Source organism: Pygocentrus nattereri, chromosome 24, assembly GCF_015220715.1.
Source record: "Pygocentrus nattereri isolate fPygNat1 chromosome 24, fPygNat1.pri, whole genome shotgun sequence".
NCBI lineage: Eukaryota > Metazoa > Chordata > Actinopteri > Characiformes > Serrasalmidae > Pygocentrus > Pygocentrus nattereri.
This window is the reverse complement of record NC_051234.1, coordinates 32,213,679-32,232,351: the sequence shown is the minus strand read 5'-3', so window position 1 is coordinate 32,232,351 and position 18,673 is coordinate 32,213,679. Positions and strand designations below refer to the sequence as shown.

Below are 18,673 nucleotides of genomic sequence, written 5' to 3'. Positions count from 1 at the left end.
AAACGTGCTGAGAAATTTTCATCAGTTCAATTCATCTTTTTTTTTTTTTTTTGTTGAATTGAATTGTCATTAATAAAATGAATTCTGTAGTTTAGATGATCACGAGCAATATTTTACATGAGTCAACAGACATTTGGATTGGGGGGTCTGGCTCTCTGTGGCTGGCCTGCTCGCTTGCTCTGGCTCGCTCTGGCTCTCTGTGGCTGGCCGGCTCGCTCTGGCTTGCTTTGGCTCGCTCTAGCTCTCTGTGGCTGGCCGGCTCGCTCTTGCTCTCTGTGGCTGGCTGGCTCGCTCTGGCTCTCTGTGGCTGGCTGGCTGGCTCTGGCTCGCTCTGGCTCTCTGTGGCTGGCCGGCTCGCTCTGGCTCGCTCTGGCTCTCTGTGGCTGGCCGGCTCGCTCTGGCTCGCTCTGGCTCTCTGTGGCTGGCCGGCTCGCTCTGGCTCGCTCTGGCTCTCTGTGGCTGGCCGGCTCGCTCTGGCTCGCTCTGGCTCTCTGTGGCTGGCCGGCTCGCTCTGGCTCGCTCTGGCTCTCTGTGGCTGGCCGGCTGGCTCTGGCTCGCTCTGGCTCTCTGTGGCTGGCCGGCTGGCTCTGGCTCGCTCTGGCTCTCTGTGATGCGCTGGCTCTGGCTCGCTCTGGCTCTCTGTGAGCTGGGCCGGCTGGCTCTCTGCTGGGCCGGCTGGCATCTGGCTCGCTCTGGCTCTGTCTGGCCGCTGGCTCTCTGTGGCTGGCCGCTGGCTCTGGCTCTGGCTCTGGCTGGGCGGCTCTCTGGCTGCTACGGGCGGCTCTGTGGCTGCGCCTGGCTCGCTCTGGCTCTCTGTGGCTGGCCGGCTCGCTCTGGCTCGCTCTGGCTCTCTGTGGCTGGCCGGCTGGCTCTGGCTCTGGCTCGCTCTGGCTCTCTGTGGCTGGCCGCTGCTCTGGCTCTGGCTCGCTCTGGCTCTCTGTGGCTGGCCGGCTGGCTCTGGCTCTGGCTCGCTCTGGCTCTCTGTGGCTGGCCGGCTGGCTCTGGCTCTGGCTCGCTCTGGCTCTCTGTGGCTGGCCGGCTGGCTCTGGCTCTGGCTCGCTCTGGCTCTCTGTGGCTGGCCGGCTGGCTCTGGCTCTGGCTCGCTCTGGCTCTCTGTGGCTGGCCGGCTGGCTCTGGCTCTGGCTCGCTCTGGCTCTCTGTGGCTGGCCGGCTTGGCTCTGGCTCTGGCTCGCTCTGGCTCTCTGTGGCTGGCCGGCTGGCTCTGGCTCTGGCTCGCTCTGGCTCTCTGTGGCTGGCCGGCTGGCTCTGGCTCTGGCTCGCTCTGGCTCTCTGTGGCTGGCCGGCTGGCTCTGGCTCTGGCTCGCTCTGGCTCTCTGTGGCTGGCCGGCTGGCTCTGGCTCTGGCTCGCTCTGGCTCTCTGTGGCTGGCCGGCTGGCTCTGGCTCTGGCTCGCTCTGGCTCTCTGTGGCTGGCCGGCTGGCTCTGGCTCTGGCTCGCTCTGGCTCTCTGTGGCTGGCCGGCTGGCTCTGGCTCTGGCTCGCTCTGGCTCTCTGTGGCTGGCCGGCTGGCTCTGGCTCTGGCTCGCTCTGGCTCTCTGTGGCTGGCCGGCTGGCTCTGGCTCTGGCTCGCTCTGGCTCTCTGTGGCTGGCCGGCTGGCTCTGGCTCTGGCTCGCTCTGGCTCTCTGTGGCTGGCCGGCTGGCTCTGGCTCTGGCTCGCTCTGGCTCTCTGTGGCTGGCCGGCTGGCTCTGGCTCTGGCTCGCTCTGGCTCTCTGTGGCTGGCCGGCTGGCTCTGGCTCTGGCTCGCTCTGGCTCTCTGTGGCTGGCCGGCTGGCTCTGGCTCTGGCTCGCTCTGGCTCTCTGTGGCTGGCCGGCTGGCTCTGGCTCTGGCTCGCTCTGGCTCTCTGTGGCTGGCCGGCTGGCTCTGGCTCTGGCTCGCTCTGGCTCTCTGTGGCTGGCCGGCTGGCTCTGGCTCGCTCTGGCTCTCTGTGGCTGGCCGGCTGGCTCTCTGTGGCTGGCCGGCTGGCTCTGGCTCTGGCTCGCTCTGGCTCTCTGTGGCTGGCCGGCTGGCTCTGGCTCGCTCTGGCTCTCTGTGGCTGGCCGGCTGGCTCTCTGTGGCTGGCCGGCTGGCTCTGGCTCGCTCTGGCTCTCTGTGGCTGGCCGGCTGGCTCTGGCTCGCTCTGGCTCTCTGTGGCTGGCCGGCTGGCTCTGGCTCGCTCTGGCTCTCTGTGGCTGGCCGGCTGGCTCTGGCTCTGGCTCGCTCTGGCTCTCTGTGGCTGGCCGGCTGGCTCTGGCTCTGGCTCGCTCTGGCTCTCTGTGGCTGGCCGGCTGGCTCTGGCTCTGGCTCGCTCTGGCTCTCTGTGGCTGGCCGGCTGGCTCTGGCTCTGGCTCGCTCTGGCTCTCTGTGGCTGGCCGGCTGGCTCTGGCTCTGGCTCGCTCTGGCTCTCTGTGGCTGGCCGGCTGGCTCTGGCTCTGGCTCGCTCTGGCTCTCTGTGGCCTGGCCGGCTGGCTCTGGCTCTGGCTCGCTCTGGCTCTCTGTGGCTGGCCGGCTGGCTCTGGCTCTGGCTCGCTCTGGCTCTCTGTGGCTGGCCGGCTGGCTCTGGCTCTGGCTCGCTCTGGCTCTCTGTGGCTGGCCGGCTGGCTCTGGCTCTGGCTCGCTCTGGCTCTCTGTGGCTGGCCGGCTGGCTCTGGCTCTGGCTCGCTCTGGCTCTCTGTGGCTGGCCGGCTGGCTCTGGCTCTGGCTCGCTCTGGCTCTCTGTGGCTGGCCGGCTGGCTCTGGCTCTGGCTCGCTCTGGCTCTCTGTGGCTGGCCGGCTGGCTCTGGCTCTGGCTCGCTCTGGCTCTCTGTGGCTGGCCGGCTGGCTCTGGCTCTGGCTCGCTCTGGCTCTCTGTGGCTGGCCGGCTGGCTCTGGCTCTGGCTCGCTCTGGCTCTCTGTGGCTGGCCGGCTGGCTCTGGCTCTGGCTCGCTCTGGCTCTCTGTGGCTGGCCGGCTGGCTCTGGCTCTGGCTCGCTCTGGCTCTCTGTGGCTGGCCGGCTGGCTCTGGCTCTGGCTCGCTCTGGCCTCTCTGTGGCTGGCCGGCTGGCTCTGGCTCTGGCTCGCTCTGGCTCTCTGTGGCTGGCCGGCTGGCTCTGCTCTGGCTCGCTCTGGCTCTCTGTGGCTGGCCGGCTGGCTCTGGCTCTGGCTCGCTCTGGCTCTCTGTGGCTGGCCGGCTGGCTCTGGCTCTGGCTCGCTCTGGCTCTCTGTGGCTGGCCGGCTGGCTCTGGCTCTGGCTCGCTCTGGCTCTCTGTGGCTGGCCGGCTGGCTCTGGCTCTGGCTCGCTCTGGCTCTCTGTGGCTGGCCGGCTGGCTCTGGCTCTGGCTCGCTCTGGCTCTCTGTGGCTGGCCGGCTGGCTCTGGCTCTGGCTCGCTCTGGCTCTCTGTGGCTGGCCGGCTGGCTCTGGCTCTGGCTCGCTCTGGCTCTCTGTGGCTGGCCGGCTGGCTCTGGCTCTGGCTCGCTCTGGCTCTCTGTGGCTGGCCGGCTGGCTCTGGCTCTGGCTCGCTCTGGCTCTCTGTGGCTGGCCGGCTGGCTCTGGCTCTGGCTCGCTCTGGCTCTCTGTGGCTGGCCGGCTGGCTCTGGCTCTGGCTCGCTCTGGCTCTCTGTGGCTGGCCGGCTGGCTCTGGCTCTGGCTCGCTCTGGCTCTCTGTGGCTGGCTGGCGCGCTCTGGCTCTCTGTGGCTGGCCGGCCGGCGCGCTCTGGCTCGCTCTGGCTCTCTGTGGCTGGCTTGCTGGCTGGCTCGCTCTGGCTCTCTGTGGCTGGCCGGCTGGCTCTGGCTCTGGCTCTCTGTGGCTGGCCGGCCTGGCTCTTGGCCTCTGGCGCGCTCTGGCTCTCTGTGGCTGGCTGGCGCGCTCTGGCTCTCTGTGGCTGGCCGGCCGGCGCGCTCTGGCTCGCTCTGGCTCTCTGTGGCTGGCTTGCTGGCTGGCTCGCTCTGGCTCTCTGTGGCTGGCCGGCTGGCTCTGGCTCTGGCTCGCTCTGGCTCTCTGTGGCTGGCTTGCTGGCTGGCGCGCTCTGGCTCTCTGTGGCTGGCTGGCGCGCTCTGGCTCTCTGTGGCTGGCTGGCGCGCTCTGGCTCTGGCTCGCTCTGGCTCTCTGTGGCTGGCTTGCTGGCTGGCGCGCTCTGGCTCTCTGTGGCTGGCTGGCGCGCTCTGGCTCTCTGTGGCTGGCCGGCTCGCTCTGGCTCGCTCTGACTCTCTGTGGCTGGCTGGCGCGCTCTGGCTCTCTGTGGCTGGCCGGCTCGCTCTGGCTCGCTCTGACTCTCTGTGGCTGGCCGGCTGGCTCTGGCTCGCTCTGGCTCTCTGTGGCTGGCCGGCCGGCGCGCTCTGGCTCTCTGTGGCTGGCCGGCTGGCTCTGGCTCTGGCTCGCTCTGGCTCTCTGTGGCTGGCTTGCTGGCCTGGCGCGCTCTGGCTCTCTGTGGATGGCTCGGCGCGCTCTGGGCTCTCTGTGGCTGGCGGCCGGGCGCTCTGGCTCTCTGTGGCTGGCTGGCGCGCTCTGGCTCTCTGTGGCTGGCCGGCTGGCTCTGGCTCGCTCTGGCTCTCTGTGCTGGCGGCTGCTCTGGCTCTGGCTCGCTCTGGCTCTCTGTGGCTGGCTTGCTGGCTGGCTCGCTCTGGCTCTCTGTGGCTGGCCGGCTGGCTCTGGCTCGCTCTGGCTCTCTGTGGCTGGCTGCTGGCTGGCGCGCTCGGCTCTCTTGTGGCTGGCTGGCGCGCTCTGGCTCTCTGTGGCTGGCTGGCGCGCTCTGGCTCTGGCTCGCTCTGGCTCTCTGTGGCTGGCTTGCTGGCTGGCGCGCTCTGGCTCTCTGTGGCTGGCTGGCGCGCTCTGGCTCTCTGTGGCTGGCCGGCTCGCTCTGGCTCGCTCTGACTCTCTGTGGCTGGCTGGCGCGGCTCTGGCTCTCTGTGGCTGGCCGGCTACGCTCTGGGCCGCTCTGACTCTCTGTGGCTGGCCGGCTGGCTCTGGCTCGCTCTGGCCTCTGTGGCTGGCCTGGCCAGGCGCGCTCTGGCTCTCTGTGGCTGGCCGGCTGGCTCTGGCTCGCTCTGGCTCTCTGTGGCTGGCCGGCTGGCGCGCTCTGGCTCTCTCGTGGCTGGCCGCGCCGGCGCGCTCTGGCTCTCTGTGGTGGCTCGGCGGCGCGCTCTGGCTCTCTGTGGCTGGCGGCCGGCGCGCTCTGGCTCTCTGTGGCTGGCCGGCTGGGCCCTCTGGCTTCGCCTCTGGCTCTCTGTGGCTGGCTTGCTGGCTGGCGCGCTCTGGCTCTCTGTGGCTGGCCGGCCGGCGCGCTCTGGCTCTCTGTGGCTGGCCGGCCGGCGCGCTCTGGCTCTCTGTGGCTGGCCGGCTCGCTCTGGCTCGCTCTGACTCTCTGTGGCTGGCCGGCTGGCTCTGGCTCGCTCTGGCTCTCTGTGCTGGCCGGCCGGCGCGCTCTGGCTCTCTGTGGCTGGCCGCTCGCTCTGGCTCGCTCTGGCTCTCTGTGGCTGGCTTGCTGGCTGGCGCGCTCTGGCTCTCTGTGGCTGGCCGGCCGGCGCGCTCTGGCCTCTCTGTGGCTGGCCGGGCCGGCGCGCTCTGGCTCGCTTTGGCTCTCTGTGGCTGGCCGGCTGGCTCTGGCTCGCTCTGGCTCTCTGTGGCTGGCCGGCTGGCTCTGGCTCGCTATGGCTCTCTGTGGCTGGCTTGCTGGCTGGCGCGCTCTGGCTCTCTGTGGCTGGCCGGCCGGCGCGCTCTGGCTCTCTGTGGCTGGCCGGCCGGCGCGCTCTGGCTCTCTGTGGCTGTCCGGCCGGCGCGCTCTGGCTCTCTGTGGCTGGCCGGCCGGCGCGCTCTGGCTCTCTGTGGCTGGCCGGCCGGCGCGCTCTGGCTCTCTGTGGCTGCCGGCGGCGCGCCTCTGGCTCTCTGTGGCTGGCCGGCCGGCGCGCTCTGGCTCTCTGTGGCTGGCCGGCTGGCTCTGGCTCTGGCTCGCTCTGGCTCTCTGTGGCTGGCCGGCTGGCTCTGGCTCTGGCTCGCTCTGGCTGCTCTGTGGCTGGCCGGCTGGCTCTGGCTCGCTCTGGCTCTCTGTGGCTGGCTTGCTGGCTGGCGCGCTCTGGCTCTCTGTGGCTGGCCGGCCGGCGCGCTCTGGCTCTCTGTGGCTGGCCGGCCGGCGCGCTCTGGCTCTCTGTGGCTGGCCGGCTGGCTCTGGCTCTGGCTCGCTCTGGCTCTCTGTGGCTGGCTTGCTGGCTGGCGCGCTCTGGCTCTCTGTGGCTGGCTGGCGCGCTCTGGCTCTCTGTGGCTGGCCGGCCGGCGCGCTCTGGCTCTCTGTGGCTGGCTGGCGCGCTCTGGCTCTCTGTGGCTGGCCGGCTCGCTCTGGCTCGCTCTGACTCTCTGTGGCTGGCCGGCTGGCTCTGGCTCGCTCTGGCTCTCTGTGGCTGGCCGGCCGGCGCGCTCTGGCTCTCTGTGGCTGGCCGGCTCGCTCTGGCTCGCTCTGGCTCTCTGTGGCTGGCTTGCTGGCTGGCGCGCTCTGGCTCTCTGTGGCTGGCCGGCCGCGCACTCTGGCTCTCTGTGGCTGGCCGGCCGGCGCGCTCTGGCTCGCTTTGGCTCTCTGTGGCTGGCCGGCTGGCTCTGGCTCGCTCTGGCTCTCTGTGGCTGGCCGGCTGGCTCTGGCTCGCTCTGGCTCTCTGTGGCTGGCTTGCTGCCTGGCCTGCTCTGGCTCTCTGTGGCTGGCCGGCCGGCGCGCTCTGGCTCTCTGTGGCTGGCCGGCCGGCGCGCTCTGGCTCTCTGTGGCTGGCCGGCCGGCGCGCTCTGGCTCTCTGTGGCTGGCCGGCCGGCGCGCTCTGGCTCTCTGTGGCCGGCCGGCGCGCTCTGGCTCTCTGTGGCTGGCCGGCCGGCGCGCTCTGGCTCTCTGTGGCTGGCCGGCCGGCTCGCTCTGGCTCTCTGTGGCTGGCCGGCTGGCTCTGGCTCTGGCTCGCTCTGGCTCTCTGTGGCTGGCCGGCTGGCTCTGGCTCGCTCTGGCTCTCTGTGGCTGGCTTGCTGGCTGGCGCGCTCTGGCTCTCTGTGGCTGGCCGGCCGGCGCGCTCTGGCTCTCTGTGGCTGGCCGGCTGGCTCTGGCTCGCTCTGGCTCTCTGTGGCTGGCCGGCTGGCTCTGGCTCTGGCTCGCTCTGGCTCTCTGTGGCTGGCTTGCTGGCTGGCGCGCTCTGGCTCTCTGTGGCTGGCTGGCTCGCTCTGGCTCTCTGTGGCTGGCCGGCCGGCGCGCTCTGGCTCTCTGTGGCTGGCCGGCTGTGTCTGGCTCTGGCTCGCTCTGGCTCTCTGTGGCTGGCCGGCTGGCTCTGGCTCTGGCTCGCTCGGCTCTCTGTGGCTGGCCGGCTGGCTCTGGCTCGCTCTGGCTCTCTGTGCGCTGGCTTGCTGGCTGGCGCGGCTCTGGGCTCTCTGTGGCTGGCCGGCCGGCGCGCTCTGGCTCTCTGTGGCATGGCCGGCTGGCTCTGGCTCGCTCTGGCTCTCTGTGGCTGGCCGGCTGGCTCTGGCTCTGGCTCGCTCTGGCTCTCTGTGGCTGGCTTGCTGGCTGGCGCGCTCTGGCTCTCTGTGGCTGGCTGGCGCGCTCTGGCTCTCTGTGGCTGGCCGGCCGGCGCGCTCTGGCTCTCTGTGGCTGGCCGGCCGGCGCGCTCTGGCTCTCTGTGGCTGGCCGGCTCGCTCTGGCTCGCTCTGACTCTCTGTGGCTGGCCGGCTGGCTCTGGCTCGCTCTGGCTCTCTGTGGCTGGCCGGCTGGCTCTGGCTCGCTCTGGCTCTCTGTGGCTGGCCGGCTGGCTCTGGCTCGCTCTGGCTCTCTGTGGCTGGCCGGCCGGCGCGCTCTGGCTCTCTGTGGCTGGCCGGCTCGCTCTGGCTCGCTCTGGCTCTCTGTGGCTGGCTTGCTGGCTGGCGCGCTCTGGCTCTCTGTGGCTGGCCGGCCGGCGCGCTCTGGCTCTCTGTGGCTGGCCGGCCGGCGCGCTCTGGCTCGCTTTGGCTCTCTGTGGCTGGCCGGCTGGCTCTGGCTCGCTCTGGCTCTCTGTGGCTGGCCGGCTGGCTCTGGCTCGCTCTGGCTCTCTGTGGCTGGCTTGCTGGCTCTGGCTCGCTCTGGCTCTCTGTGGCTGGCTTGCTGGCTGGCGCGCTCTGGCTCTCTGTGGCTGGCCGGCCGGCGCGCTCTGGCTCTCTGTGGCTGGCCGGCCGGCGCGCTCTGGCTCTCTGTGGCTGGCCGGCCGGCGCGCTCTGGCTCTCTGTGGCTGGCCGGCTCGCTCTGGCTCGCTCTGACTCTCTGTGGCTGGCCGGCTCGCTCTGGCTCGCTCTGACTCTCTGTGGCTGGCCGGCTCGCTCTGGCTTGCTTTGGCTCGCTCTGGCTCTCTGTGGCTGGCCGGCCGGCGCGCTCTGGCTCTCTGTGGCTGGCTTGCTCTCTGTGGCTGGCTGGCTGGCCGGCTTGCTCTGGCTCTCTGTGGCTGGCCGGCTGGCTCTGGCTCGCTCTGGCTCTCTGTGGCTGGCCGGCTGGCTCTGGCTCTGGCTCGCTCTGGCTCTCTGTGGCTGGCTTGCTGGCTGGCTCGCTCTGGCTCTCTGTGGCTGGCCGGCTGGCTCTGGCTCTGGCTCGCTCTGGCTCTCTGTGGCTGGCTTGCTGGCTGGCGCGCTCTGGCTCTCTGTGGCTGGCTGGCGCGCTCTGGCTCTCTGTGGCTGGCTGGCGCGCTCTGGCTCTCTGTGGCTGGCTGGCGCGCTCTGGCTCTCTGTGGCTGGCCGGCTGGCTCTGGCTCTGGCTCGCTCTGGCTCTCTGTGGCTGGCTTGCTGGCTGGCGCGCTCTGGTTCTCTGTGGCTGGCTGGCGCGCTCTGGCTCTCTGTGGCTGGCTGGCGCGCTCTGGCTCTCTGTGGCTGGCCGGCTCGCTCTGGCTCGCTCTGACTCTCTGTGGCTGGCTGGCGCGCTCTGGCTCTCTGTGGCTGGCCGGCTCGCTCTGGCTCGCTCTGACTCTCTGTGGCTGGCCGGCTGGCTCTGGCTCGCTCTGGCTCTCTGTGGCTGGCCGGCCGGCGCGCTCTGGCTCTCTGTGGCTGGCCGGCTCGCTCTGGCTCGCTCTGGCTCTCTGTGGCTGGCTTGCTGGCTGGCGCGCTCTGGCTCTCTGTGGCTGGCCGGCCGGCGCGCTCTGGCTCTCTGTGGCTGGCCGGCCGGCGCGCTCTGGCTCTCTGTGGCTGGCCGGCTGGCTCTGGCTCGCTCTGGCTCTCTGTGGCTGGCCGGCTGGCTCTGGCTCTGGCTCGCTCTGGCTCTCTGTGGCTGGCTTGCTGGCTGGCGCGCTCTGGCTCTCTGTGGCTGGCTGGCGCGCTCTGGCTCTCTGTGGCTGGCTGGCGCGCTCTGGCTCTCTGTGGCTGGCCGGCCGGCGCGCTCTGGCTCTCTGTGGCTGGCCGGCCGGCGCGCTCTGGCTCTCTGTGGCTGGCCGGCTCGCTCTGGCTCGCTCTGACTCTCTGTGGCTGGCCGGCTGGCTCTGGCTCGCTCTGGCTCTCTGTGGCTGGCTGGCGCGCTCTGGCTCTCTGTGGCTGGCCGGCCGGCGCGCTCTGGCTCTCTGTGGCTGGCCGGCCGGCGCGCTCTGGCTCTCTGTGGCTGGCCGGCTCGCTCTGGCTCGCTCTGACTCTCTGTGGCTGGCCGGCTGGCTCTGGCTCGCTCTGGCTCTCTGTGGCTGGCCGGCCGGCGCGCTCTGGCTCTCTGTGGCTGGCCGGCTCGCTCTGGCTCGCTCTGGCTCTCTGTGGCTGGCTTGCTGGCTGGCGCGCTCTGGCTCTCTGTGGCTGGCCGGCCGGCGCGCTCTGGCTCTCTGTGGCTGGCCGGCCGGCGCGCTCTGGCTCGCTTTGGCTCTCTGTGGCTGGCCGGCTGGCTCTGGCTCGCTCTGGCTCTCTGTGGCTGGCCGGCTGGCTCTGGCTCGCTCTGGCTCTCTGTGGCTGGCTTGCTGGCTGGCGCGCTCTGGCTCTCTGTGGCTGGCCGGCCGGCGCGCTCTGGCTCTCTGTGGCTGGCCGGCCGGCGCGCTCTGGCTCTCTGTGGCTGGCCGGCCGGCGCGCTCTGGCTCTCTGTGGCTGGCCGGCCGGCGCGCTCTGGCTCTCTGTGGCTGGCCGGCCGGCGCGCTCTGGCTCTCTGTGGCTGGCCGGCCGGCGCGCTCTGGCTCTCTGTGGCTGGCCGGCTGGCTCTGGCTCTGGCTCGCTCTGGCTCTCTGTGGCTGGCCGGCTGGCTCTGGCTCTGGCTCGCTCTGGCTCTCTGTGGCTGGCCGGCTGGCTCTGGCTCGCTCTGGCTCTCTGTGGCTGGCTTGCTGGCTGGCGCGCTCTGGCTCTCTGTGGCTGGCCGGCCGGCGCGCTCTGGCTCTCTGTGGCTGGCCGGCTGGCTCTGGCTCGCTCTGGCTCTCTGTGGCTGGCCGGCTGGCTCTGGCTCTGGCTCGCTCTGGCTCTCTGTGGCTGGCTTGCTGGCTGGCGCGCTCTGGCTCTCTGTGGCTGGCTGGCGCGCTCTGGCTCTCTGTGGCTGGCCGGCCGGCGCGCTCTGGCTCTCTGTGGCTGGCTGGCGCGCTCTGGCTCTCTGTGGCTGGCCGGCTCGCTCTGGCTCGCTCTGACTCTCTGTGGCTGGCCGGCTGGCTCTGGCTCGCTCTGGCTCTCTGTGGCTGGCCGGCCGGCGCGCTCTGGCTCTCTGTGGCTGGCCGGCTCGCTCTGGCTCGCTCTGGCTCTCTGTGGCTGGCTTGCTGGCTGGCGCGCTCTGGCTCTCTGTGGCTGGCCGGCCGGCGCACTCTGGCTCTCTGTGGCTGGCCGGCCGGCGCGCTCTGGCTCGCTTTGGCTCTCTGTGGCTGGCCGGCTGGCTCTGGCTCGCTCTGGCTCTCTGTGGCTGGCCGGCTGGCTCTGGCTCGCTCTGGCTCTCTGTGGCTGGCTTGCTGGCTGGCCTGCTCTGGCTCTCTGTGGCTGGCCGGCCGGCGCGCTCTGGCTCTCTGTGGCTGGCCGGCCGGCGCGCTCTGGCTCTCTGTGGCTGGCCGGCCGGCGCGCTCTGGCTCTCTGTGGCTGGCCGGCCGGCGCGCTCTGGCTCTCTGTGGCCGGCCGGCGCGCTCTGGCTCTCTGTGGCTGGCCGGCCGGCGCGCTCTGGCTCTCTGTGGCTGGCCGGCCGGCTCGCTCTGGCTCTCTGTGGCTGGCCGGCTGGCTCTGGCTCTGGCTCGCTCTGGCTCTCTGTGGCTGGCCGGCTGGCTCTGGCTCGCTCTGGCTCTCTGTGGCTGGCTTGCTGGCTGGCGCGCTCTGGCTCTCTGTGGCTGGCCGGCCGGCGCGCTCTGGCTCTCTGTGGCTGGCCGGCTGGCTCTGGCTCGCTCTGGCTCTCTGTGGCTGGCCGGCTGGCTCTGGCTCTGGCTCGCTCTGGCTCTCTGTGGCTGGCTTGCTGGCTGGCGCGCTCTGGCTCTCTGTGGCTGGCTGGCGCGCTCTGGCTCTCTGTGGCTGGCCGGCCGGCGCGCTCTGGCTCTCTGTGGCTGGCCGGCTGGCTCTGGCTCTGGCTCGCTCTGGCTCTCTGTGGCTGGCCGGCTGGCTCTGGCTCTGGCTCGCTCTGGCTCTCTGTGGCTGGCCGGCTGGCTCTGGCTCGCTCTGGCTCTCTGTGGCTGGCTTGCTGGCTGGCGCGCTCTGGCTCTCTGTGGCTGGCCGGCCGGCGCGCTCTGGCTCTCTGTGGCTGGCCGGCTGGCTCTGGCTCGCTCTGGCTCTCTGTGGCTGGCCGGCTGGCTCTGGCTCTGGCTCGCTCTGGCTCTCTGTGGCTGGCTTGCTGGCTGGCGCGCTCTGGCTCTCTGTGGCTGGCTGGCGCGCTCTGGCTCTCTGTGGCTGGCCGGCCGGCGCGCTCTGGCTCTCTGTGGCTGGCCGGCCGGCGCGCTCTGGCTCTCTGTGGCTGGCCGGCTCGCTCTGGCTCGCTCTGACTCTCTGTGGCTGGCCGGCTGGCTCTGGCTCGCTCTGGCTCTCTGTGGCTGGCCGGCTGGCTCTGGCTCGCTCTGGCTCTCTGTGGCTGGCCGGCTGGCTCTGGCTCGCTCTGGCTCTCTGTGGCTGGCCGGCTGGCTCTGGCTCGCTCTGGCTCTCTGTGGCTGGCCGGCTGGCTCTGGCTCTGGCTCGCTCTGGCTCTCTGTGGCTGGCTTGCTGGCTGGCGCGCTCTGGCTCTCTGTGGCTGGCTGGCGCGCTCTGGCTCTCTGTGGCTGGCCGGCCGGCGCGCTCTGGCTCTCTGTGGCTGGCCGGCTCGCTCTGGCTCGCTCTGACTCTCTGTGGCTGGCCGGCCGGCGCGCTCTGGCTCTCTGTGGCTGGCCGGCTCGCTCTGGCTCGCTCTGGCTCTCTGTGGCTGGCCGGCCGGCGCGCTCTGGCTCTCTGTGGCTGGCCGGCTCGCTCTGGCTCGCTCTGGCTCTCTGTGGCTGGCTTGCTGGCTGGCGCGCTCTGGCTCTCTGTGGCTGGCCGGCCGGCGCGCTCTGGCTCTCTGTGGCTGGCCGGCCGGCGCGCTCTGGCTCGCTTTGGCTCTCTGTGGCTGGCCGGCTGGCTCTGGCTCGCTCTGGCTCTCTGTGGCTGGCCGGCTGGCTCTGGCTCGCTCTGGCTCTCTGTGGCTGGCTTGCTGGCTCTGGCTCGCTCTGGCTCTCTGTGGCTGGCTTGCTGGCTGGCGCGCTCTGGCTCTCTGTGGCTGGCCGGCCGGCGCGCTCTGGCTCTCTGTGGCTGGCCGGCCGGCGCGCTCTGGCTCTCTGTGGCTGGCCGGCCGGCGCGCTCTGGCTCTCTGTGGCTGGCCGGCCGGCGCGCTCTGGCTCTCTGTGGCTGGCCGGCCGGCGCGCTCTGGCTCTCTGTGGCTGGCCGGCTCGCTCTGGCTCGCTCTGACTCTCTGTGGCTGGCCGGCTCGCTCTGGCTCGCTCTGACTCTCTGTGGCTGGCCGGCTCGCTCTGGCTTGCTTTGGCTCGCTCTGGCTCTCTGTGGCTGGCCGGCCGGCGCGCTCTGGCTCTCTGTGGCTGGCTTGCTCTCTGTGGCTGGCTGGCTGGCCGGCTTGCTCTGGCTCTCTATGGCTGGCCGGCCGGCGCGCTCTGGCTCTCTGTGGCTGGCTTGCTCTCTGTGGCTGGCTGGCTGGCCGGCTTGCTCTGGCTCTCTATGGCTGGCCGGCTCGCTCTGGCTTGCTTTGGCTCGCTCTGGCTCTCTGTGGCTGGCCGGCTCGCTCTGGCTTGCTTTGGCTCGCTCTGGCTCTCTGTGGCTGGCCTGCTCGCTCTGGCTTGCTTTGGCTCGCTCTGGCTCTCTGTGGCTGGCCTGCTCGCTCTGGCTTGCTTTGGCTCGCTCTGGCTCTCTGTGGCTGGCCTGCTCGCTCTGGCTTGCTTTGGCTCGCTCTAGCTCTCTGTGGCTGGCCTGCTCGCTCTGGCTTGCTTTGGCTCGCTCTGGCTCTCTGTGGCTGGCCGGCCGGCGCGCTCTGGCTCTCTGTGGCTGGCTTGCTCTCTGTGGCTGGCTGGCTGGCCGGCTTGCTCTGGCTCTCTATGGCTGGCCGGCTCGCTCTGGCTCTCTGTGGCTGGCCGGCCGGCGCGCTCTGGCTCTCTGTGGCTGGCTTGCTCTCTGTGGCTTGCTGGCTGGCCGGCTGGCCGGCTTGCTCTGGCTCTCTGTGGCTGGCTGGCTGGCTGGCCGGCTCGCTCTGGCTTGCTTTGGCTCGCTCTGGCTCTCTGTGGCTGGCTTGCTCTCTGTGGCTTGCTGGCTGGCCGGCTGGCCGGCTTGCTCTGGCTCTCTGTGGCTGGCTGGCTGGCTGGCCGGCTCGCTCTGGCTTGCTTTGGCTCGCTCTGGCTCTCTGTGGCTGGCTGGCTGGCCGGCTCGCTCTGGCTCTCTGTGGCTGGCTGGCCGGCTCGCTCTGGCTCTCTGTGGCTGGCTGGCTGGCTGGCCGGCTCGCTCTGGCTCTCTCCATGTTAACATGATACTTTTTGGGCCCTGAAATTCTGCATTTGCTCTTTCACATGCACTTTTATTGGCTATGCTAACGGACCACATGATCATGGAACAGGACCTTGCTCAACTGTCTGGGTGGCCAAATGTTCAGTGACCAATTAAAAAGGTTCTCCTACGCTGCTAAGCTCCCTCACAAAAACAGCCAACAGCTCTTAAAGCTTCTCATCCTGTTAAGACTTAAATCCCCCAAAACCGCTCCTGTACTCCAACAATTCAGTGGGGTAACTTTTCAGTACTTTGACACGTCCCCCCCCCCCCCGACCAGGGAACCGGCTTGAACAAAAGCAAGCTGTTTTATGGTATTTGAATTGTGAGAATCTTGCATGTTATTGTGAAGAAGTTCTTTCCAACAAACTGGTTCAAATCAAGTTCCTCACTGTTCAAATACAGCTAACTCAATCGAACTTTCATTACATCTGCAGTGTTTACATCCATGCTGTAGGTTAAAGGACTTGAATTGTCATCTTGACAAGTTGTCATTGGTGGCTTCCTCTTCCGATCAAGTGTATGTCGCTGTTGTTGGCAGTGTTGGATGAAGTACACAATCCGTGTAGTTGAGTTAAAGTCGAGACACTCAAGGTAAAATATTCCTCCAGTAAAAGTAGAAGTTCCTCCTTTTAGACCTCCACTTGAGTAACAGTACTAAAGTATTTCCCTTCAAATGTACTTAAGTATAAAGTAAAAGTACTAAAAGAGTAATTCTGGCTCTGATGTCCTGTTATCATTTTTATAACCAGACTGACTTCATGAACTCATTTCAGGTGAAAGTCCTCCAGCGTCTCTCTTGGTAAACCAGTCTTTTAATAGAACGTCATTAATTAGTGACGCTGACGTCTATTAAAATGATCAGAAGCACAAAACACTGAAGGTAAACAGTTTCCATCAGGGAGAACCGAGTGGCTCTGAAATCACTTTTTACACACAAGCAAAGTTTCAGTTTCAGATTTATTTACAACTTAGTTCCAAGTTTAAGTTGAATAAAAACTGGCTTTAAACTCAGGATCACAGATGAGCTCCTTTACTATGTTGATCTGTAGGCGTCTGTTCATAAACATAAACCAGCCCAAACTCATTTACTATAAAATGAAATGGTGTTTGTAGAAATTCAGAAAAAAGCCGCGTCAGTCTCGACTGCATATGTGGACATATTTCTATATTGAGCTCTATTTACACAAAGTTAGGTTAGTTCATCATTTATGTTGAACAGACTCTCCCAAAGTTTTACGCTGCTGCGCTGACGTTGAACCGCGTGCTGCACTGGGTCGGTATGACCAACAGGTCAAAACCAGCTCTAAACAAAGTGACCGCTGGGCCTTGATTGGTGCTCTGGCTTTGCGCTTCTTTCGTTTTGACATGTTACGTTTTTATACACACAGAAACCAAAAGGAACGACAGATTTCTCAAAATGTAGGAGGAAAAAGTCGGATATTAGACTCTGAAATGTAGTGGAGTGAAAGGAGAAAGACGCCCAGAACGGAGAAACTTCAGTACAGATACACCAAAAATACTAAAGTACAGAAACTAATTACAGTTACTCAGTTACTGTCCAGAACTGGTTCTTGGAAGAAACCTTTCATCTCAAATGGTAACTTTACAGTAGAAGGAAAAAAAGCCTACTGTAGCCAATGGAATCAGGTTTTTTCCAAGTTTTTTGGGCTGTTTCAGTACATTCATGAAATGTAAACATAGTCTAAGACATACAAATGGTCAGAAATGGAGATGAGAGGTATTTTTCCTGACAACAGCGATTTATATTTTGTGTGTTCTGCTGCTTAAAGAGGAATTCCACCCATATTACAGGATATCTGCATAATTGTCATTTGAGATTTAAGCAGACATTCAGAATGGTTTGATATAAAGTGCTTCATTGTAGAGACTCTCTGCCTTTTGATTTCTTTAGTGGGGATGATGGGAACCAGGAGTCCTGATGTCTGTGACACAGACATTTACTACCCAAAACAACCAGAGACCCTTGGGTGTAACGTTCAGGCACCTAATCATTTGGAATCCAGCAGTTATCTAATTTAAGTGGTCGTGTAAACGACACACTGATTTCTTGGATCAGAGTAATGTCTATGCATCTGATTAATAAATCTGGTTGATGCTGCATTTAAGTGATATTTTTTTTTTGACCCCAAAACTGGGGGAAATTCCATTTAACCCACCTGTAAACTGAAACACCACATACACACTAGTGAACACACACACTAGGGGGCAGTGAGCACACTTGCCCGGAGTGGTGGGCAGCCCTATCCACGGCGCCCAGGGAGCAGTTGGGGGTTAGGTGTCTTGCTCAAGGACAGTCATGGACTGTCGGCACTGGGGATCGGCAGAACCGGCAACCTTCTGGTCACAGGGCCAGCACCCTAACCTCCAGCCCATGACTGCCCCCCCCAGTTTGAGCCCAGTTTTGGGTTTTTCATGCATGTTGAGCTCTTACTCTGATTTCTTTCGTTTCTCTCGGTCTGCACATGCGTGAGAACAGGGCGCCATCCCGGAAACGGCGAGCAGCGTTTAACACGGCACCCCGACACTCGGCGCGATGTTGAAACCGCTTGACAAAAAGAATTTAAATATTCATCTTCTAGATCAGGGGTCTCTAATCTTATACTTGAAGGGCCGGTGTAGCTGCAGGTTTTCGTGATCACCAGTTTGAAGACTGAAACCAACTGATTAAACTACAGGAATCAGATGACCTCCAGCTTGTTTGCAGCCACACCGGCCCTTTGTGGACAAGGCTGGACACCCCTGATCTAGATGATGCATATTTGGATTTTCTGCTAAAGTGACGATATTTAAAACAAAGGGTGGAGCTTCGTTACTTTTACATCACATCTTCTGTGAGTTTATTGGCTGTGAAGCAGAAATCTGATTACTGTCTGACTCCTGTAGACCTGGAGTTTCCCCATTATCTGATTACTGTCTGACTCCTGTAGACCTGGAGTTTCCCCATTATCTGATTACTGTCTGACTCATGTAGACCTGGAGTTTCCCCGTTATCTGATTACTGTCTGACTCATGTAGACCTGGAGTTTCCCCGTTATCTGATTACTGTCTGACTCCTGTAGACCTGGAGTTTCCCCGTTATCTGATTACTGTCTGACTCATGTAGACCTGGAGTTTCCCCGTTATCTGATTACTGTCTGACTCATGTAGACCTGGAGTTTCCCCGTTATCTGATTACTGTCTGACTCATGTAGACCTGGAGTTTCCCTGTTATCTGATTACTGTCTGACTCATGTAGACCTGGAGTTTCCCTGTTATCTGATTACGGTCTGACTCCTGTAGACCTGGAGTTTCCCTGTTATCTGATTACGGTCTGACTCCTGTAGACCTGGAGTTTCCCCGTTATCTGATTACGGTCTGACTCCTGTAGACCTGGAGTTTCCCCGTTATCTGATTACGGTCTGACTCCTGTAGACCTGGAGTTTCCCCGTTATCTGATTACTGTCTGACTCATGTAGACCTGGAGTTTCCCCGTTATCTGATTACTGTCTGACTCCTGTAGACCTGGAGTTTCCCCGTTATCTGATTACTGTCTGACTCATGTAGACCTGGAGTTTCCCCGTTATCTGATTACTGTCTGACTCATGTAGACCTGGAGTTTCCCCGTTATCTGATTACTGTCTGACTCATGTAGACCTGGAGTTTCCCCGTTATCTGATTACTGTCTGACTCCTGTAGACCTGGAGTTTCCCCGTTATCTGATTACGGTCTGACTCCTGTAGACCTGGAGTTTCCCCGTTGTCTGATTACGGTCTGACTCCTGTAGACCTGGAGTTTCCCCGTTATCTGATTACTGTCTGACTCATGCAGACCTGGAGTTTCCCCGTTATCTGATTACTGTCTGACTCATGCAGACCTGGAGTTTTCCCCGTTATCTGATTACTGTCTGACTCATGCAGACCTGGAGTTTTCCCCGTTATCTGATTACTGTCTGACTCATGCAGACCTGGAGTTTTCCCCGTTATCTGATTACTGTCTGACTCATGCAGACCTGGAGTTTTCCCCCATTATCTGATTACTGTTTGACTCATGTAGACCTGGAGTTTTCCCGATTACTCGAGTGCATGTAAATGCATTGACCTGTCCAGGGTGTTTCCTGCCTTCTGCCCACTGAGCGCTGGGGTAGCCTCCAGAACCCTCCTCGACCCAGGAGGGCGAGCAGCTTAGATGTAGAAGACGTAAACGCGTTGAACAAATTACTGACCAAGTCTGATTTTCTTCGGTTACCGGGTTATTAACGTTAGTCTCTGAATGTTCTTGTGCTTGTATGTATTAGTTGTTTCATTAACTCTCAGTAACCGGGCCAAAGCGCAACCAGTCCACTGGGAATTATCCTGGATAGTAAAAGGCAGTAGTCCTATATGGAACCATTCCATACTTAAGTGGTTCTTTGCATGGTGTTGTGGGTTTTCAGGTTGATGAATGTGCTGTATATGGTTCCATATAGAACCTTTTTTTGAAAACGCTTCTTTATAGCACCAAAAAGTATTATGCTATTCTTATGTCAAGCTTGTAACGGTTCTTGCAGAATTTCCCTTTTTGGCGCTATATAGAACCACGCAATCTGAAAAACCATTTCACCATGTGAAGAACCATTTTTATAAGCATGCATGGCTCTATAAAGAACCTTTTTAAAATGGTTCTGTAGATCAAAAAGGTGCTTGTGCTTATTGTTATGATGCCAAGTTTGTAACAGAAGAACCCATTTTTGGTGCTATATAGAACCATTTTCAAAAAAGGAAAATGCAGAACTCTAAATAAAGAACCTTTGAAGAACCAGCTTGAATTGCTTTTTCATC

General features: G+C 63.8%; 1 protein-coding gene across 1 annotated transcript in view; it reads left to right on the top strand.

The window, feature by feature from the left end:
• LOC108434230 (myosin VIIA and Rab interacting protein) overlaps nt 1-18,673 on the top strand; it is a 315,840-nt gene that overhangs the window by 45,493 nt on the left and 251,674 nt on the right. The gene's annotated exons all lie outside the window — the stretch shown is intronic.